Genomic DNA, 18,714 nt, shown 5'->3' on the forward strand with positions numbered 1-18,714 from the left:
TTTATCTGGAGTACTTCTCCTGTCCTATTCGGTGACCTGTGTGAATTTAAGTGTGCTCTCTCTAATTCTCTCTTTCTCTCTTTCTTTCTCTCTCTCGGAGGACCTGAGCCCTAGGACCATGCCTCAGGACTACCTGACATGATGACTCCTTGCTGTCCCCAGTCCACCTGGCCGTGCTGCTGCTCCAGTTTCAACTGTTCTGCCTTATTATTATTGGACCATGCTGGTCATTTATGAACATTTGAACATCTTGGCCATGTTCTGTAATTATCTCCACCAGCCAGAAGAGGACTGGCCACCCCACATAGCCTGGTTCCTCTCTAGGTTTCTTCCTAGGTTTTGGCCTTTCTAGGGAGTTTTTCCTAGCCACGTGCTTCTATATCTGCATTGCTTGCTGTTTGGGGTTTTAGGCTGGGTTTCTGTACAGCACTTTGAGATATCAGCTGATGTACGAAGGGCTATATAAATAAATTTGATTTGAAGTATTAAGTAACAAAAATGATAAGTCACACACACACACACACACAGACACCCTCAGCTCTGAATCAGCCCTTCTACGCCTCTTCCCCTCTGTCACGACTTTCGCCGAAGTCGGTGCCTCTCCTTGTTCGGGCGGCGCTCGGCGGTCGGCGTCGCCCCATTTGCGATCCACTTTTCTTTTTCCTTTGGTTTTGCCTTTGTTTTCACACACCTGTTTTCCATTTCACATTTATTTGTTCCTGTATTTAAACCCGCTGTTTCCCCCATGGTGTTGTGCGGGATTATTACATGTTCAGTTAGGCTTATTTTGATGGCTGTGTTCACCCGTGCGTTATCTTTACCGTCTTGTTTTGGTCAAGTGTATTGTTACCTTGTGCCTTGTTGAGTAAAGTACGTTGCTCACTCATTCTGCTCTCCTGCGCCTGACTTCATGCACCAGCTACACTCACCTTCTGACACCCTCCCTCTATTTACATCTCTCTCCCCTTTTTGTCCCCCTCGCCCTCTCCATATCTCTCGTGTTTAGCCTGCAAGCACTATTTCAATCCTCTGTGAGAGAGAGAGAGAGAGAGAGAGAGCTAGTGCGCGCGAGAGAAAGAGGGAAAGGGGAGGGTATGTCAGACAGGATTTAGTGTTCAAGTGCACATGTAGAAAATTGCCTGAATAAAAGGGAGACTAAGCGGGAAATAAGCAAGGATGAAGGGAGGCAAAAAGAGGCACAAAGTGGAGAGAGCAGTGCTCTTATGCTCTCTTTCTGAGAGAAAATGTATTAACCCAGGAATGAGGGAAGAAATGGAAGTACAAAAATGAATACTGGGAGAGAGAAAAAAAATCCAGCAACCCCCTCCTCTTCCCTCTCTCCCCAACAACACACTCCTCCTCTTCTATCCCTCCCTCCTGGATATTTCACCATGAAATCCCAGTCTCGCTCTAGCTAGCTTTCCCTTTTCTCCCCTCCCACCTCTTTACACACAGGCACACACACCCGGACTGACTCCTTCCCTCACACGCCTACTATCCACTTTCGCCTGAGACCGCAGCCAGAGCAGGGCTCAGTTTTTTATTTGATTTTTTATTTGCCTTGCTTGCTTTGGGTCTTTCCCTCTTGTACAGCGAGACGAGTCCCATTTCACCCCTCCTCTGCCCCTGAAAACATAGGCCCTGGATTGTCCCTGCATCAGACTGCATGCTACCAATTGATTTGTGCATCTACTCCTCCCTATTATTTTAGCTCTTTATATTAAAAATTGCTCTCTAGCTTTAATGTAAAATTCGGTTCATTTTGAGTAATTTCTTCACATACCCATTCTGGAAGAGAGGACGAAGAAAAGACGAGAACGCTCACGGAATGGACAGATGAAAGGGGACAGCAGAAAAAAAGAGTGAGAAAATGGAGAGCATGATCTGTGGGAGAGCAAGAGAGGTAGGAGAGAGAGTACCGGCACTACCAAGAAACATTAGAGGGAGAGAAGAGAAGGGGGGCCAGTAGAGGGTCAAAATCAAGGGAAAATAAGGAAAAAAAGAGAAGGAACAAGACTTATCTCCTAAACGTGTGCTCTACTTTCTATATCGCTTTTGTGTTTTTTGCCCCCTCACTTTTCCTCATCTTTTATAATTCCGTCAATGTCCCTCACGCCTGTGTGTGTCTGTTCATATCCTTTTTTCCTCTTCATACATTTATCGCTTTCTTTCTCTCAGATTCTCCTTTCTCCCGCCCTCCTCATGCCTTGCTCCATTTTTCAACTATTTTAAAATGTTTCCCCTAGGATCCTAATCCCCCATCCTATCCCCCCCCTCTCTCTCTCTCCTTCTCTCTCTTCCCTATCTCCCTCTCTCTCTTACTCTCCCCCCTCTGCTGTTCTCTAACATATGCTATCTTAAGTGCCTCCCTGTAGGATTACCCTTGGTCGCATTTAGATGGGTATTTTGGAGGGGGCTGCATTCAGAGCATCCAGTTTTGGGAGTCCAGACAGAGGAGAAAGAGAGAGAGGGAGACTGGGTCTGGGGGGTTGGAGTGAGCGGTGCCTGGCGGATCACTCTTCTGTGTCTCCCTACGCATTCGTGGGGTTGTACCAATCACGTTTCATGTTATATATCGATGTGTGTATCGAAAGGATGTTGTGTGTTATAATGAAGCGTTAAAGGAGGCATGAAGGACATGTCGGACATGAAGGACATGTTATATGCTCCTACTATCTTTTTCCCCTTTTCTGTCCCGTCTTCCATCCGGGTACCCCTCAATCTGTCTGTCCTTCTGTATTGAAAGACAATATTCACAAATCAGGACATGGTCTGGTGTCATCAATAGATTGGGGGAAAATTTAACTACTGGTTCCGAAACACTCAAAAAGTTTGTTTGATTGTCTTTCCTGCATTTTTGGGGATAACTTGTTTGATGTGGTGATATTTACTGGTAAAGAGAGAGACTTGGTATGTACATACAATTTAGACACCGAGCAATAGCAATAGTAGTATCTTGTGTTAATTGTAAGATATTGTGGTCATTCATTACTTTGCCTCACATGTCATATTAATGTAATGACATGTGAGGCAATGGCGATTCACACTACATATGTCATTGATATGTGATTGTTGGTTAGAAAAAGACCCAAATATTCTCTACCCAGCTGCTAATCCAACCATATGTATTGTATGTCCAGTACCAGTATGTAAACCCACCTTCTCCTCTCCATCATCAGCCTGATATACACTACATATACACAAGTATATGGACACCCATTCAAATTAGTAGATTCGGCTATTTCACACCTGTTTCTGACAAGTGTTTAAAATCGAGCACACAGCCATGCAATCTCCATAGACAGACTTTGGCAGTAGAATGTCCTTACTGAAGAGCTCAGTGACTTTGTGGCACCTTTCCAACAAGTCAGTTCGTCAAATTTCTGCCCTGCTAGAGCTGCTCCGGTCAACTGTAAGTACTGTTATTGTGAAATGGAAACGTTGAGGAGCGACAACTGCTTAGAGCGAAGTGGTAGGCCACACAAGCTTACAGAACGGGACCGCAGACTGCTGAAGCACGTAGCACATAAAAATCCTCTGTCCTCGATTGTAACTCTCACTACCTAGTTCCAAACTGCCTCTGGAAGCAACGTCAGCACAATAACTGTTCGTCGGGAGCTTCATGAAATGTGTTTCCCTGGCCGAGCAGTCGCACACAAGCCTAAGATCACCATGTGCAATACCGTGCATCGGCAGGAAGCGTTCTCCTGGCATCCGCCAAACCCTGATTTGTCCGTCAGACTGCCAGATGGTGAAGCGTGATTCATCCGTCCAGAGAATGTGTTTCCACTGCTCCAGAGTCCAATGGCGGCGAGCTATACACTAGTAGTGTATAGCTCAACTATAGTCCCAACTATAAAGTTTGGTGGAGGAGGAGTAATGGTCTGGGCTGTTTTCATGGTTCTGGTTAGGCCCCTTAGTTCCAGTGAAGGGAAATCTTAATGCTACAGCATACAATGACATTTCAGTCAATTCTGTGGTTTCAACTTTGTGGAAACAGTTTGGGGAAGGCCCTTTCCAGTTTCAGAATGACAATGCCCCCGTGCACAAAGTGAGGTTCATACAGAAATGGTTTGACGAGATTGGTGTCGAAGAACTTGACTGGCCTGCACAGAGCCCTGACCTCGAACACCTTTGGTATGAAATGGAACACCGACTGCGAGCCAAGCCTAATCGCTAAGTAGGAGTTCCCGACCAAACTAATGCTCTTGTGGCTGAATGGAAGCAAGTCCCCGCAGCAATGTTCCAACATCTGGTGGAAAGCCTTCCCAGAAGAGTGGAGGCTGTTATAGCAGCAAAGGGGGGACCAACTCCGTATTAATGCCCATAATTTTGGAATGAGATGTTTGACGAGCAGGTGTCCACATACTTTAGGTCATGTAGTGACCAATCTTTCCCTTTCTCTCTTCCCTCCCCTGTGTTTAAGTCGAACGAGTATGACTACAATACGCGGCCTAATTTCATTGCATGTTTCATGCATAGTTACAGGATGAATTCACATGTATTGATTTGATTAAAGAAGACGTCATCTCAATAGTTTGCGTGGGACGTCCCTTTGTTTAGTGGCGTTCCAGCCCTGGCACCACCACAACCTCCCTATGGCTTTTAAAGAAAGGGGGGGCCTTTGATGTCAAAGTTCACATGAGGCAAACGTCTGGGTTTGCAGCAGCATCAGTCAGGGGAGGATCCCATGATCCGGCAGTACACTTGTTTGATTCAAATCCACCATCAGATGTCTCTGAATGTTCCTCAACCTCAACAAACCGCCTTTGATTTCGGTCCTGTAGGTAGTTGATGGTAATGCCAGTGTACTGTATTGGGACCCGGGTGTTTTGTAATCTTTACGTGACAGTGGCTGGATGGGGGTGCAGGCTCATGATCAGTGGTAGTGAACTACTTGGATCTACCCCTGGCATGGACTCGATTGCCCCATCCTAGCACCTATAGCACAGTACATACCTGTGCTTGCAGTGGAAGAGACAGGTTGTAAATTACAAGAATGCTGTATGTCTCAGAGGGAGGTTGACATCACATCTAAATACCACAAGAGTACATTATTATCATAATATTTAGTTGTACCCGATTTCAAATCTACTAGATCCATCCATTTCAGAAATGTGGAAATCATTCATCATCACATTAGGCTCATATGGAGAATTTTAACGAATATACGAACAATGTCACCCGCCAGCAGCTCATGTGATATTCCAAACATGTAATAGAAATACATATTGTACAAGCCCATCACTCTAATCTGTCTGAATCTTGCTCTCTTAGGTTAGGTCTCAAATAGCACCATATACCCTTTGTAGTGCACTACTTTTGACCAGAGCTGTATGGGGGCTCTGGTCAAAAGTTGTGCGCTACGTAGGGAATAAGTGTACCATCGACGTGTACCATTGTTTTAGCATCCGAATGTTCCTCTCACCATCAGTTCCATTCTTCTGTAAGTGAATCTGTTGCTCATACTTAAGAGATAATATTCAACCGCAGCATCCTACATTAACTGGATCAGTGCAGACCTAAGGATTTCCTCTGCAGGCTGGCTCTGTGTGTGTGTCTAGATGGGGTTGACTCATTTAGATACAGGGCCTTCAGAAAGTATTCACACCCTTTGACTTCTTCCACATTTTGTTGTGTTACATGCTGACTTTAAAATGGTTTAAATTGAGATTTTGTGTCTCTGGCCTCCACAATGTCCCATAATGTCAAAGTGGAATTGTGTTTTCAGAAATGTTTACAAATGAATTAAAAATGAAAAGCTGAAATGTCTTGAGTCTATAAGTATTCAACCCCTTTGTTATGGCAAGCCTAAATAAGTTGTTTAACAATAATAGTATTGAACGTGATTTTGTAACGGTACCTCATCTCCGTACCCTACACATAAAATTATCTGTAGGCTCCTCAGTCAAGCAGTGAATTTCAAACACAGATTCAACCACAAAGACCAGGGAGCTTTTCCAAAGCCTCGCAAATAAGAGATGGGTAAAAAAAAGAAAGAGCATACATTGAATATCCGAGAATGGAGAAATTAACATGATTTTTTAGTGACTACCTCATCTCTGTACCTCACACGTATATTTATCCCGTAGTCAAGCTGTCAATTTCAAACACAGATTCAACCACAAAAACCCGCAAGGTTTTCAAATGCCTCTCAAAGAAGGGTACCTAAAGCAGACACTGAATATCACTTTGAGGATGGCGAAGTTATTAATTACACTTGTGGTTGAATCTGTGTTTGAAATTGACAGCTTGACTGAGGGATAAATGTATGTGAGGTACAGAGATGAGGTAGTCACTAAAAAATCATGTTAAACACTATTGCACACAGTGTGTCCATGAAACTTAAGCACATTTTTACTCCCAAACTTATTTTGTCTTGTCATAACAAAGGGGTTTGAATACTTATTGACTCAAGACAATTCAGATATTGAATATCCCTTTAAGGATGGTGAAACTAAGAATTACACTTTGGATGGTGTACCAATACACCCAGTCACTACAAATATGCAGGCGTCCTTCCTAACTCAGTTGCCGGAGAGGAAGGATACAACTCAGGGATTTCACCATGAGGCCAATAGTGACTTTAAAACAGTTACAGAGTTTATGGCTGTGATAGAAAACTGAGAATAGATCAGCAGTTTTAATTTATTTTTTTAACCTTTATTTTGAGAGGGAAGTCATAAATAGGGTCTCTTTTACAGATGAGCCCTGCATAAATACATTGAACATATACAATGTACAAAATTACAAAAACTTTATCAACATAGAGATCATTACTCTGAACTGACCAAGGGTGACACCTAATTTCAGAGAGCTCTGTAGTTACTCTGCAATACTAACCTAAATGACAACGTTAAAAAAAGGAAGCCTGTACAAAATAAAAAATATTCCAAAACATGCGTCCTGTTTGCAATAAGTCACTAAAGTAAAACTGCAGAAATGTACTTTATGTCATGAATACAAATTGTTATGTTTGGGGCAAATCCAAAACAACACATCACCGAGTACCGCTCTTCATATTTTCAAGCATTGTGGTGGTGGCATCATGTTATGGGTATGCTTGTCATCAGCAAGGTCTAGGGAGTTTTTTAGGGTAAAATAAATGGGATAGAGTTAAGCACAGGAAAAATCATGGAGGAAAACTTGGTTCAGTCTGCTTTTCAACAGACACTGGAAGAAAAAATCCCCATTCAGCAGGACAATTACCAAAAGCACAAGGAGAAATATACACTGGAGTTGCTTACCAAGACAACATTGAATGGTCCTGAGTGGCCCAGTTACAGTTTAGACTTAAATGGGCTTGAAAATCTATGGCAACACTTGAAAATGGCTGTTTAGCAATGATCAACAACCAACTTGACAGAGTTTGAAGAATTTTGAAAAGAATAATGGCCAAATGTTATACAATTCAGGTGTGCAACACTCTTAGAGACTTACCCAGAAAGACACAGCTATAATCACTGCCAAACATAATTCTAACACATGTATTGAATCAGGAATGTGAATACTTATTCATTTGCGATATCTGTATTTCATTTTCAATACATTTACAAACATTTCTAAAAACATGTTTTCACTTTGATATTATGGGGTATTTTGTGTGAGAGCAAAAAAATATAGTTAATCCATTTTGAATTCAGGCTGTAACACAACACAATGTGGAAAAAGTCAAGGGGTATGAATCTTTCTGAAGGCAGGGGTTGAATGTCAATTTCTGGTGTGGAAGAACTCCCAGTGTGACAGTTGCAAAGAGTAGGAGCAATATATCCGCAGAGCAATAGCCAGATTGGTATACATACAGTTGAAGTCGGAAGTTTTTCTTGTTAAATTTCTTGTTAAGTTTTGGCAAGGCGGTAAGTACATCTACCTTGTGCATGACACAAGTATTTTTTTCCAACAATTGTTTACAGACAGATTATTTCACTTATAATTCACTGTATCACAATTCCAGTGGGTCAGAAGTTGACTGTGCCTTTAAACAGTTTGGAAAATTCCAGAAAATGATGTCATGGCTTTAGAAGCTTCTGATAGGCTAATTGACATAATTTGAGTGAATTGGAGGTGTACCTGTGGATGTATTTCAAGGCCTACCTTCAAACTCAGTGACATCTATGTTTGACATCATGGGAAAATTAAAAGAAATCAGCCAAGACCTCAGAAAAAAATGGTAGATCTCAACAAGTCTGGTTCATCCTTGGGAGCAATTTCCTGATGGTCTGAAAGAAACCAGGTTTATCTGTAAAAACAATAGTACGCAGGTATAAACACCATGGGACCTCGTAGCCGCCACACCGCTCAGGAAGGAGACCGTTCTGTCTCCTAGACATGAACATGCTTTGGTGCGAAAAGTGCAAATCAATCCCAGAACAACAACAAAGGACCTTGTGAAGATGCTGGAGGAAACAGGTACAAAAGTATATATATCCACGGTAAAACGAGTCCTATATCGACATAACCTGAAAGGCCGCTCAGCAAGGAAGAAGCCACTGCTCCAAAACCGCCATAAAAAGCCAGACTACGGTTTGCACATGGGGACAAAGATTGTACTTTTTGGAGAAATGTCCTCTGGTCTGATGAAACAAAAATATAACTGTTTGGCCATAATGAGCATCGTTATGTTTGGAGGAAAAAGGGGGAGGCTTGCAAGCCAAAAAACACCATTCCAACCGTGAAGCATGGGGGTGGCAGCATCATGTTGTGGGGGTGCTTTGCTGCAGGAGGGACTGGTGCACTTCACAGAATAGATGGCATCATGAGGTAGAAAAATGATGTGGATATATTGAAGCAACATCTCAAGACATTAGTCAGGAAGTTAAAGCTTGGTCGCAAATGGGTCTTCCAAATGAACAATGACACCAAGCATACTTCCAAAGTTGTGGCAAAATGGCTTAAGGACAACAAAGTCAAGGTATTGGAGTGGCTATCACAAAGCCATGACCGCAATTCTCTAGAACATTTGTGGGCAGAACTGAAAAAGCATGTGTGAGCAAGGAGGCCTACAAACCTGACTCAGTTACAGCAGCTCTGTCTGGAGGAATGGGCCAAAATTCACCCAACTTTTTGTGGGAAGCTTGTGGAAGGCTACCTAAAACGTTTTACCCAAGTTAAACAATTTAAAGGCAATGGTACCAAATACTAATTAAGTGTATGTAAATTTCTGACGCACTAGTTGTCTCTGCCTGGCCGGTTCCCCTCTCTCCACGGGGATTCTCTGTCTCTAACCCTTTTACAGGGGCTGAGTAACAGGCTTACTGGTGCTCTTTCATGCTGTCCCTTGAGTGGGTTGGGTCACTGACGTGATCTTCCTGTCTGGGTTGGCGCTCCCCCTTGGGTTGTGCTGTGGCGGAGATCTTTGTGGGCTATACTCGGCCTTGTCTCAGGATGAGGACCTGAGCCCTAGGACCATGCCTCAGGACTACCTCGCATGATGACTCCTTGCTGTCCGCAGTCCACCTGGCCGTGCTGCTGCTCCAGTTTCAACTGTTCTGTCTGCGGCTATGGAACCCTGACCTGTTCACCGGACGTGCTACCTGTCCCAGACCTGCTGTTTTCAACTCTCTAGAGACAGCAGGAGTGGTAGAGATACTCTTAATGATCGGCTATGAAAAGCCAACTGACATTTACTCTTGAGGTGTTGACTTGCTGCACCCTTCGACAACTACTGTGATTATTATTATTATTGGACCATGCAGGTCATTTATGAACATTTGAACATCTTGGCCATGTTCTGTTATAATCTCCACCCGGCACAGCCAGAAGAGGACTGGCCACCCCTCATAGCCTGGTTCCTCTCTAGGTTTCTTCCTAGGTTTTGGCCTTTCTAGGGAGTTTGTCCTAGCCACCTTGCTACTACACCTGCATTGCTTGTTGTTTGGGGTTTTAGGCTGGGTTTCTGTACAGCACTTTGAGATATCAGCTGATGTAAGAAGGGCTATATAAATACATTTGATTTGATTTGACTGGGAATGTGATGAAAGAAATAAAAGCTGAAATAAATTATCTCTACTATTATTCTGACATTTCACATTCTTAAAATAAAGTGGTGATACTAACTGACCTAACACAGGGACTTTTTACTAAGATTTAATGTCAGGAATAGTGAAAAGAGTTTAAATGTATTTGGCTAAGGTGTATGTAAAGTTCAGACTTCAACTGTATACAGTAAGCGGACATGCTAATAGACATACTGGGAAACAGACAGGTGGATGTACAGTAAAAACAATGGACAGCCTAACAAACAAGCCAAGACAAATATATAGAAAACAGAGGCTACCTCTCTTCAGGGGTATTAGGGGAGCAGCAGTCAAGCATACAGAACTAGAACAGGAAGTTTTCAAAAGTAAAGATGACTGCAAAAAATGTAACCGTTTTTTTTCTTCTCTTTTTCAGACCTGACCTATGCACCCAACATTGCCAATCCCATTCCATGTAGCCCGAGACCTGAAAAGTAAGCAGCGGTGTAAAATATTACTTAAGTAGGTTTTTTGGGTATCTGTACTTTACTTTACTATTTATATTTTTGACTACTTTTACTTCACTACATTCCTAAATAAAATGATGTACTTTTTTACTCCATACATTTTCCCTGACACCCAACAGTACTTATTACATTTTGAATGCTTAGCAGGACAGGAAAATGGTCCAATTCAAATACTTATCAAGAGAACATCCCTGGTCATCCCTACTTCCTCTAATCTGGCGGATTCACTAAGCATGCTTTGTTTGTAAATTATATCTTAGTGTTGGAGCGTGTCCCTGGCTATCCGTAAATTTTAAAAAACAACATGAAATTAGGCTGTCTGTTACATGTACTTATTTAAAAGCAAATACTTTTAGACTTTTACTTAAGTAGTATTTTACTGGGTGACTTTCACTTTTACTCGAGTCATTTTTTTATTAAGGTATCTTTACTTTTACTCAAGTATGATTTTTGGGTGCTTTTAGCCCCCCCGAAAGTAAGGAGATATTTTTATTTTCAGTCTAAACTTAACCAACACAAATCATCCATCATACTTCACTTACCTTTCAGGGAAGTCATCTGAATGTGAATAGAATCAAGTGCTCTATCGGTCATCTTTTTTCTCAAACATCTAGCAGCGAGGAAGATCACTTGGTCAGCCATTTCGAGCTCGGAACCGATCGACCCATTGATTTACCACCAGAACAATTGAATTACAACTCCCTGAGTCATCCTATAATGATTCCGTTTAAGGTTGTTCTACCAAGGAGGCTAAAGAGCAAACTAATGATAATGTTCTACAGTGATGGGTATTTCATGTCACTTTGACATACTGTATTTCCTACTGAGTTACAAGTGGTGAGGTTGCCAGTTGGTCATGTCCTGATCCTGCAGTCTTGTATGTAATGAATTGCTAGGGAATCATGGAGAAGCAGAGGAGTATAAAGAAGAGCATGTGGTTTGAGAAGCTTCACATTACATTTTTGCCTTTGTAACTCCCCGTCCCCAGTTCCCACCAGCAGAATAAGACATTCTGCCCTGGTGACACAATAGAGCCCTTCATATCCAGATATTGTCACAATGTGTTTTTGCAGCACCATATGCACACCTCCACCCAGTTCAATGGTTCACTTGGTTATGCTACGTACCTTACCTGATCAACGCATTCTTGTTTACTGTGTTCGTTTAGAAATGTGTATAGGCTCCCTTCAGTGTTTGTGTTTGTGTGTGTGTGCCGTGGCAGTTTAGGCATCACAATTAATCATGCTTCAATATATGTAGATTATTGGCTTTTCAGATACAGTATATGTGATGATTTATTGTGTGTGCAGAACTAGGCTTGGTGAATGTGTGCACAGGACAGTACTGATGAAGTGGCTCGTGGTGGCCTGTGGTGGTATAGCCGTTTACTGTGGCTGCCTTTGGAGCACTGTCTCCCTTCATTGTCTCTATCCAAGAAAAAATAAATAAATAAATACAAATTTAAAACAATGAGTTGCTAGTGTAGAGCATTGTACAATGGTGCAACCCAGTGCCAGTGAGGGCTGCCAGTGTAGCCCGCTCCACCCCAACAGGGCGGCAGCGCTTGGGTTAATGTCTGAGGACCGGAGGAATGTGTCCTGTTAGACAGGGAGAATTCCTCAGTCCTGCATGAGTAGGTCACAGTGCTGACAAGAGCCTGCCTCTTATTTTAGCACACACCCTCCCGCCTTTTTCTCTCTCTCTCTCTCTCTCTCTCTCTCTCTCTCTCTCTCTCTCTCTCTCTCATAGAATAGAATAGAATAGAATAGAATAGAGTAGAACAGAATATTCTATTCAATTCAATTCGCTTTATTGGCATGACGTAACAATGTACATATTACCAAAGCTTATTTTGGATATTTACAATAGAGAAATAAATAAAAATGAGAATCAAAATTGTCAACGGGACAACAGTAACAACAATAACCAAGTGTCAAAATAACCATACATTCAATAATAATAAGCATACAGTAGAGAACATGTGCAGGTTGATTGGTCTGTCAGACACTGTCCCTCAACTTATGGCAGGCAGCAATGTAGTGCGCTGTCAACCCACAGCTCTCTGCATCCTCCCCCAACAGGACGGGTAGCCTATCCTCATCAGAGGTCTTTGAAACCTTGAATAAGGGTTTCAAAATTTGGGAAAATAACACTCTCTAATTGTTTTATATTTTTTACATTTTGTCAGGAAATGCAGCTACGTCTCAGGTTTCTCTCTCTCTCTATCTCTCTCTCCCCTAACCTAGGCCCTTTCTGCCTTGCTCTCTCTCTCTTTCATCGTGCACTCTCTCTCTTTCATTGTGCTCTCTCTCTCTCTCTCTCATCTCGCTCTCTCTCTCTCTTCGCTCGCATCCTCTCATAGCGCTCTCTCTCTCATCGCACTTTCTCTCTCTCTTTCATCGCGCTCGTGCAATCTCATCGCTGTCTCTCATCGCTCTCTCTCTCTCTCTCTCTCTCTCTCTCATTGCGCTCTCTCTCTCTCATCGCTCTCTCTCTCTCTCCCCCAGGCCTTTTCAGCCCCTCATTCTTCCTCCTTCTCTGTCTTACTTTCTGCTCTCTTTTCACTCCTGTTCATTGTCTCATTTGTTCTTTATCTCCATGTCTCTCTATTCACATTCACATATCCTCCACTTACATCAGGTATCCTATTATCTTTATGCACTATACCTACCCTTCATTGATCTCTTTCTCCTCTCAATTCAATTTCAATTCAAATTTAAGGGCTTTATTGGCATGGGAAACATATGTTAACATTGCCAATGCAAGTGAAGTAGATTATAGCTCTCTCTCTCACTTCAGCACATGGAGTTCAGTACCTGCTGTGCTGGGGGTTGGTTGAGAAAGGGAAAGATACAGACTGTGTGTCTGTGCGTACTTGTTATTAATGCAGCACGGTACAGTGTCTGTATAGTGTGCCTGGTGCTGCTGGTCATGTATGATTTATAACATCTGTTCCCAAACAGAGGAGGTTGGTGGCACCTTAATTGCGGAGCACAGGCTTGTGGTAATGGCTGGAATGGAATGAGTGGAATGGTATCAAATACTTGAAACCTCACTTTTGAGAAGAATGGCCCTTGGATGTTCTGGTACACCTACTGGAGAGCTCTTCTTTGTCTGCACCCATTCAGCATCATTCACACCCTCTTAAGCTTTAGTCCCACCCAGTTCTTTAACTTTTTATGGCTGCAGGGGCAGTATTGAGTACCTTGGATGAAAAGGTGCCGTAAACTTTTTTTGAAATCTGACACAGCGGTAGCATTAAGGAGAGGCATATCTATAATTCCATGTGTATAACTTCTATTATCATCTACATTTATGATGAGTATTTCTGTTGAAACGATGTGGCTATGCAAAATCATTTGATGTTTTATGAACTAGTGAATCTAATACGCCAATGTAAACTCAGATATTGATATAAATATGAACTTTATCAAACAAAACATGCATGTATTGTGTAACATGAAGTCCTATGAGTGTCTCTATTTCTGCTTTTGTGAATGCTATATTTCGCTGGAAAATGGCTGTGCTTATTGTGGTTTGGTGAAGACCTAACATAATCGTTTGTAGTGCTTTCGCTGAAAAGCCTATTTGAAATCAGACACTTTTGGTGGGATTAACAACAAGATTAACTTTAAAATGATAAAAGAAACATGTATGTTTTAGGAATTGTAATTGTGAGACTTCTGTGGTTTGAATTTGGCGCCCTCTATTTTCACTGGTTTATACCACGTGTGTGTTTGTAAATTCAATCTGGAGTGCCAGAGTATGCACTCTGGGCGTTTGTTTCACTCTCTGAGCATTCAGAGTGCACACTGGACTCTCTGGCCGAGAAGTTGGGTTGATCTGGGCATTCTGCAGTCAAGCACCCAAGCTAACTGGCTAACGTTGGCTAGCTTGCTAGCTACTTCTAGACATAAATTAGGGAACACCTCACTCTGACCATTGTACTCACACTAGCAGAGCTGGTTAGGCTGTTTTTATGTAAGCCAGAGCATTGGTGACTGCAACTGTGCTGCTTTTAACAATTTAATTACGCGTTTTTGCAAACATTTACTGACACCGGCCATATTCAACGGGTGTTGAGCGTTCATAAATTTGTTAGTTATTCTGTGTTCTGGCACAGCTACGTCTATCAAAAGTTATCAAAAGACATCATGAACAGTCTATTGAAATGGTTATTTGCATAGTGGAGTCTTTTGTTTAGATATGTAGCTAGCTATCTAGCTAAACATCAAGCCATAATCCCAACTCATTATGTTACTACCCTGCATGAATCTGCAGGTAGCTAAACCACCAGGTTCAATGTTAGCTAGCTAACATTGAGTAGCAATGCAAATGGCTCTGAGATACTAATAATATTACCACACAGATCATACACATTAGCTACCTAGCTAACAGTACACTTGTTATGAAAACGACTTTCTGACAAAATTAGAAACGTGTAACATCTGAAAATGTAGCTAGACTATCTTACCCGTATACATGGACACTTCTCCCTCTCTGTCACAGATGCCATAGTTGCCTTAGCTTGAAGATGTAATCCGGAGACAGGTGTTTTATATAACAGCCTTCGTGTGCTTTCTTTTCGACTCAGTTTGTAATTTAACAATTTTGTTTACAGATGGCAAATGTATTTACAAATGGCATTATTAAGGCACATGAAAGTTAACATGTTCCAGAAAGCATTTCTGCCCAAAAATGAATTTTGATTAAAAAATGAAGTTTATGTTCAAATGGCTCTGCTGTGAAGTAGTGACGCACGACATACACGTAGTTTCCTGAAATGAGTCATGTATGAGCTATCTGGATATCTGACTGTAGTAAACCAAAGCTGTGATTCTCTCTTTCTGTAACCCCCCACTATCCCCAATCCTGACTGGTTCATATTGTGAGTGACGGACTCAAAAGATAGCCCCCTCAGGTACACTGATGTTCTTGATTCTGTCAGATGGGGGATTTGACATACTTTAAACCTCATACACACGCTCCTTGAATGAAAGTACATTTCACATACACAGATGTAGGGCATCTCATATCTGACGCAAAGGAAGCTTTTAATGCCAGATTGGCAGGGAATAGAATTTAGCTCAGGGGGACAGACAGAGGGAGGGAGGGCGGAGAAAGAGGGGGAAGGGGGAAAAAGAGATCAGAGAGAGAGTCTCCTGGTCTGTCTCACTCAGACACACATACAAACATACACACACAGCTCTGTATTACTATACTTGTGAGGACTTTTTACCCTAACCCTAAACCAAACCCTTATAATAACCCTAATTCTAACCCTAAACCTAACCCGAAGCCTAAAATAACCTTTTTAGAAGTGAGGACCGGCCAAATGTCCTCACTTCTCAGAATTGTCCTTGGTTTACCATTGATGTGAGGACTTCCATTGCTGTGAGGACATTGTGCGCTGAGGTGGAAGGGGTGGCAATATCTGAGGTGCGTCTTTTAAAACATGTGCCAACGTGCCAATTTCAGGCAGCGCTGGTGGGGATATTTAAGGCCAACCAAAAGCTGGTCATAGCGCTTATGGCATGGATTGTGACGTTGGAAGCACAGCCTATCCAGCCGTGATGCACAGTGCCCGTATGCACATGGAGCATGAGAGATGTGCTTTTTCCCCCCATTTATTTTAATTTAATTAAAAACTAAGCATATCCTCCACTCTCAATGAAGGCTGTTTTTGTAATGCCCAAGAGAGAGAGATACTTACTTATCTTGGACACATTCTATAACTATTCTCACAATGAACCAGTCGTACGCGATGTGATCATGGTTCAAGACTTCTAATCCATTTCTGTCATGGTTTCACCTGTCACCAGAGGGCGGCAGAGACCATCCTAGAGACATTAACGACACTCAGGTGTGTCTTATTTACTCATTATGATTTCCCTGTTAAAATAGGTGTGTTTTCTGTTGTTCTTTTCTGAAGTTGTGTGCGTTTGTCTCCTAAGTGAGTTTGAGACTTAGTGTTTGTTGTTTTCCCAGTGTTACTGTGATCCTTCCGTTACCGTTTCTCAGTAAAGTATTATGCTTATCCTTAACCACTGATTCCTCGTCTGGTCTCATCTCTGCACCTGGTCCAACCTCACCATGTCACAGCAAGGTTCAGTCTACAACATGGACCCAGCAGAGGTCAGTCAGGTCAAGAATATTGTAACCCATCAAGGAGCACTGCTGGGTCGGCAGCAAGAACAACTCTTCCAGATATCAGAAACCTCTGGGCACTTACCGACTCACTCCATCCACAGTCCAACCCCAACCCAGGAGGAGCCAATGTCCAGGTCTCATCGCCCAGTGCTACAGGCGTCGCCATATTTCCTCCAGGGAACCTGCACCGGGAACCGAAGATCCCAGCCCCTGAGTGGTATGACGGCCACCCTGGAGGATGCAAGGGGTTCCTCACCCAGTGCTCTCTGGTGTTCGAGCTACTGTCCTCCTCGTTCCACACCGATAGGGCCATTATCGCCTATATAATCTCTCTACTCTTGGGCAAGGCCCTGGCATGGGAAATGGCGGTGTGGGAACAGCAGCCACCATCCTGCAGCTGCACTGTCACGCCCTACCTTAGTTATCTTTGTTTTCTTTATTATTTTGGTTAGGTCAGGTTGTGACTATGGTGGGTATGTTAGTTTTTGTATTGTCTTGAGGTTTTTGTATATCTAGGGTTTTTGCAAGTCTAGGTATTTGTATGTCTATGGTGGCCTGAATTGGTTCCAATCAGAGGCATCTGTTTATCGTTGTCTCTGATTGGGGACCATATTTAGGTAGCCATATTCCCTTGGGTATTTTGTGGGTTCTTGTCTATGTGTAGTTGCCTGTCAGCACTCGTTTATATAGCTTCACTGTTCGTTTTGCTATTTTTGTTAGTTTGTAGTCTGTGTTCATTCGTCTAATAAAAGAGAATGTACGCATAACACGCTGCGCCTTGGTCTCCTCCATACGACGACCGTGACACTCACCCCCTATTAACTTCTTATCAGACCCAGGGTCCCCTTCAAGACCTTTTGCCACATTTCAGGCTTCAAACATAAAGATATAAAACTGTATTATTTTGTGAAGAATCAACAACAAGTGGGACACAATCATGAAGTGGAACGACATTTATTGGATATTTCAAACTTTTTTCAAATCAAAAACTGAAAAATTGGGCGTGCAAAATTATTCAGCCCCCTTAAGTTAATACTTTGTAGCGCCACCTTTTGCTGCGATTACAGCTGTAAGTCGCTTGGGGTATGTCTCTATCAGTTTTGCACATCGAGAGACTGAAATTTTTTCCCATTCCTCCTTGCAAAACAGCTCGAGCTCAGTGAGGTTGGATGGAGAGCATTTGTGAACAGCAGTTTTCAGTTCTTTCCACAGATTCTCGATTGGATTCAGGTCTGGACTTTGACTTGGCCATTCTAACACCTGGATATGTTTATTTTTGAACCATTCCATTGTAGATTTTGCTTTATGTTTTGGATCATTGTCTTGTTGGAAGACAAATCTCCGTCCCAGTCTCAGGTCTTTTGCAGACTCCATCAGGTTTTCTTCCAGAAAGGTCCTGTATTTGGCTCCATCCATCTTCCCATCAATTTTAACCATCTTCCCTGTCCCTGTTGAAGAAAAGCAGGCCCAAACCATGATGCTGCCACCACCATGTTTGACAATGGGTATGGTGTGTTCAGGGTGATGGGCTGTGTTGCTTTTACGCCAAACATAACGTTTTGCATTGTTCAATTTTGGTTTCATCTGACCAGAGCACCTTCTTCCACATGTTTGGTGTGTCTCCCAGGTGGCTTGTGGCAAACTTTAAACAACACAGTGCAGGTGCATTTATACAGAGACTTGATTACACACAGGTGGATTGTATTTATCATCATTAGTCATTTAGGTCAACATTGGATCATTCAGAGATCCTCACTGAACTTCTGGAGAGAGTTTGCTGCACTGAAAGTAAAGGGGCTGAATAATTTTGCACGGCCAATTTTTCAGTTTTTGATTTGTTAAAAAAGTTTGAAATATCCAATAAATGTCGTTCCACTTCATGATTGTGTCCCACTTGTTGTTGATTCTTCACAAAAAAATACAGTTTTATATCTTTATGTTTGAAGCCTGAAATGTGGCAAAAGGTCGCAAAGTTCAAGGGGGCAGAATACTTTCGCAAGGCACTGTATGTCCTAGCTTTAGGAATTAATACTCCACCATCTACACTGATCCATAATCAGTATGCAACACCGGAGGCAATC

General features: G+C 42.3%; 1 long non-coding RNA gene across 2 annotated transcripts in view; it reads left to right on the plus strand.

Annotated features, from left to right (window-relative positions):
• The first annotated feature begins 339 nt into the window (after positions 1-339).
• LOC135552345 (uncharacterized) overlaps positions 340-18,714 on the plus strand; it is a 70,597-nt gene continuing 52,222 nt past the window's right edge. For both annotated transcript variants that reach the window (XR_010457420.1, XR_010457421.1), the window contains exons 1-2: positions 340-1,903; positions 10,393-10,450. This is a non-coding gene — a long non-coding RNA (uncharacterized LOC135552345). The remainder of the gene's footprint in view (positions 1,904-10,392; positions 10,451-18,714) is intronic.

The sequence above is a fragment of the Oncorhynchus masou genome, chromosome 13 (genome assembly GCF_036934945.1).
Source record: "Oncorhynchus masou masou isolate Uvic2021 chromosome 13, UVic_Omas_1.1, whole genome shotgun sequence".
In the NCBI taxonomy this organism is placed as follows: Eukaryota; Metazoa; Chordata; class Actinopteri; order Salmoniformes; family Salmonidae; genus Oncorhynchus; species Oncorhynchus masou.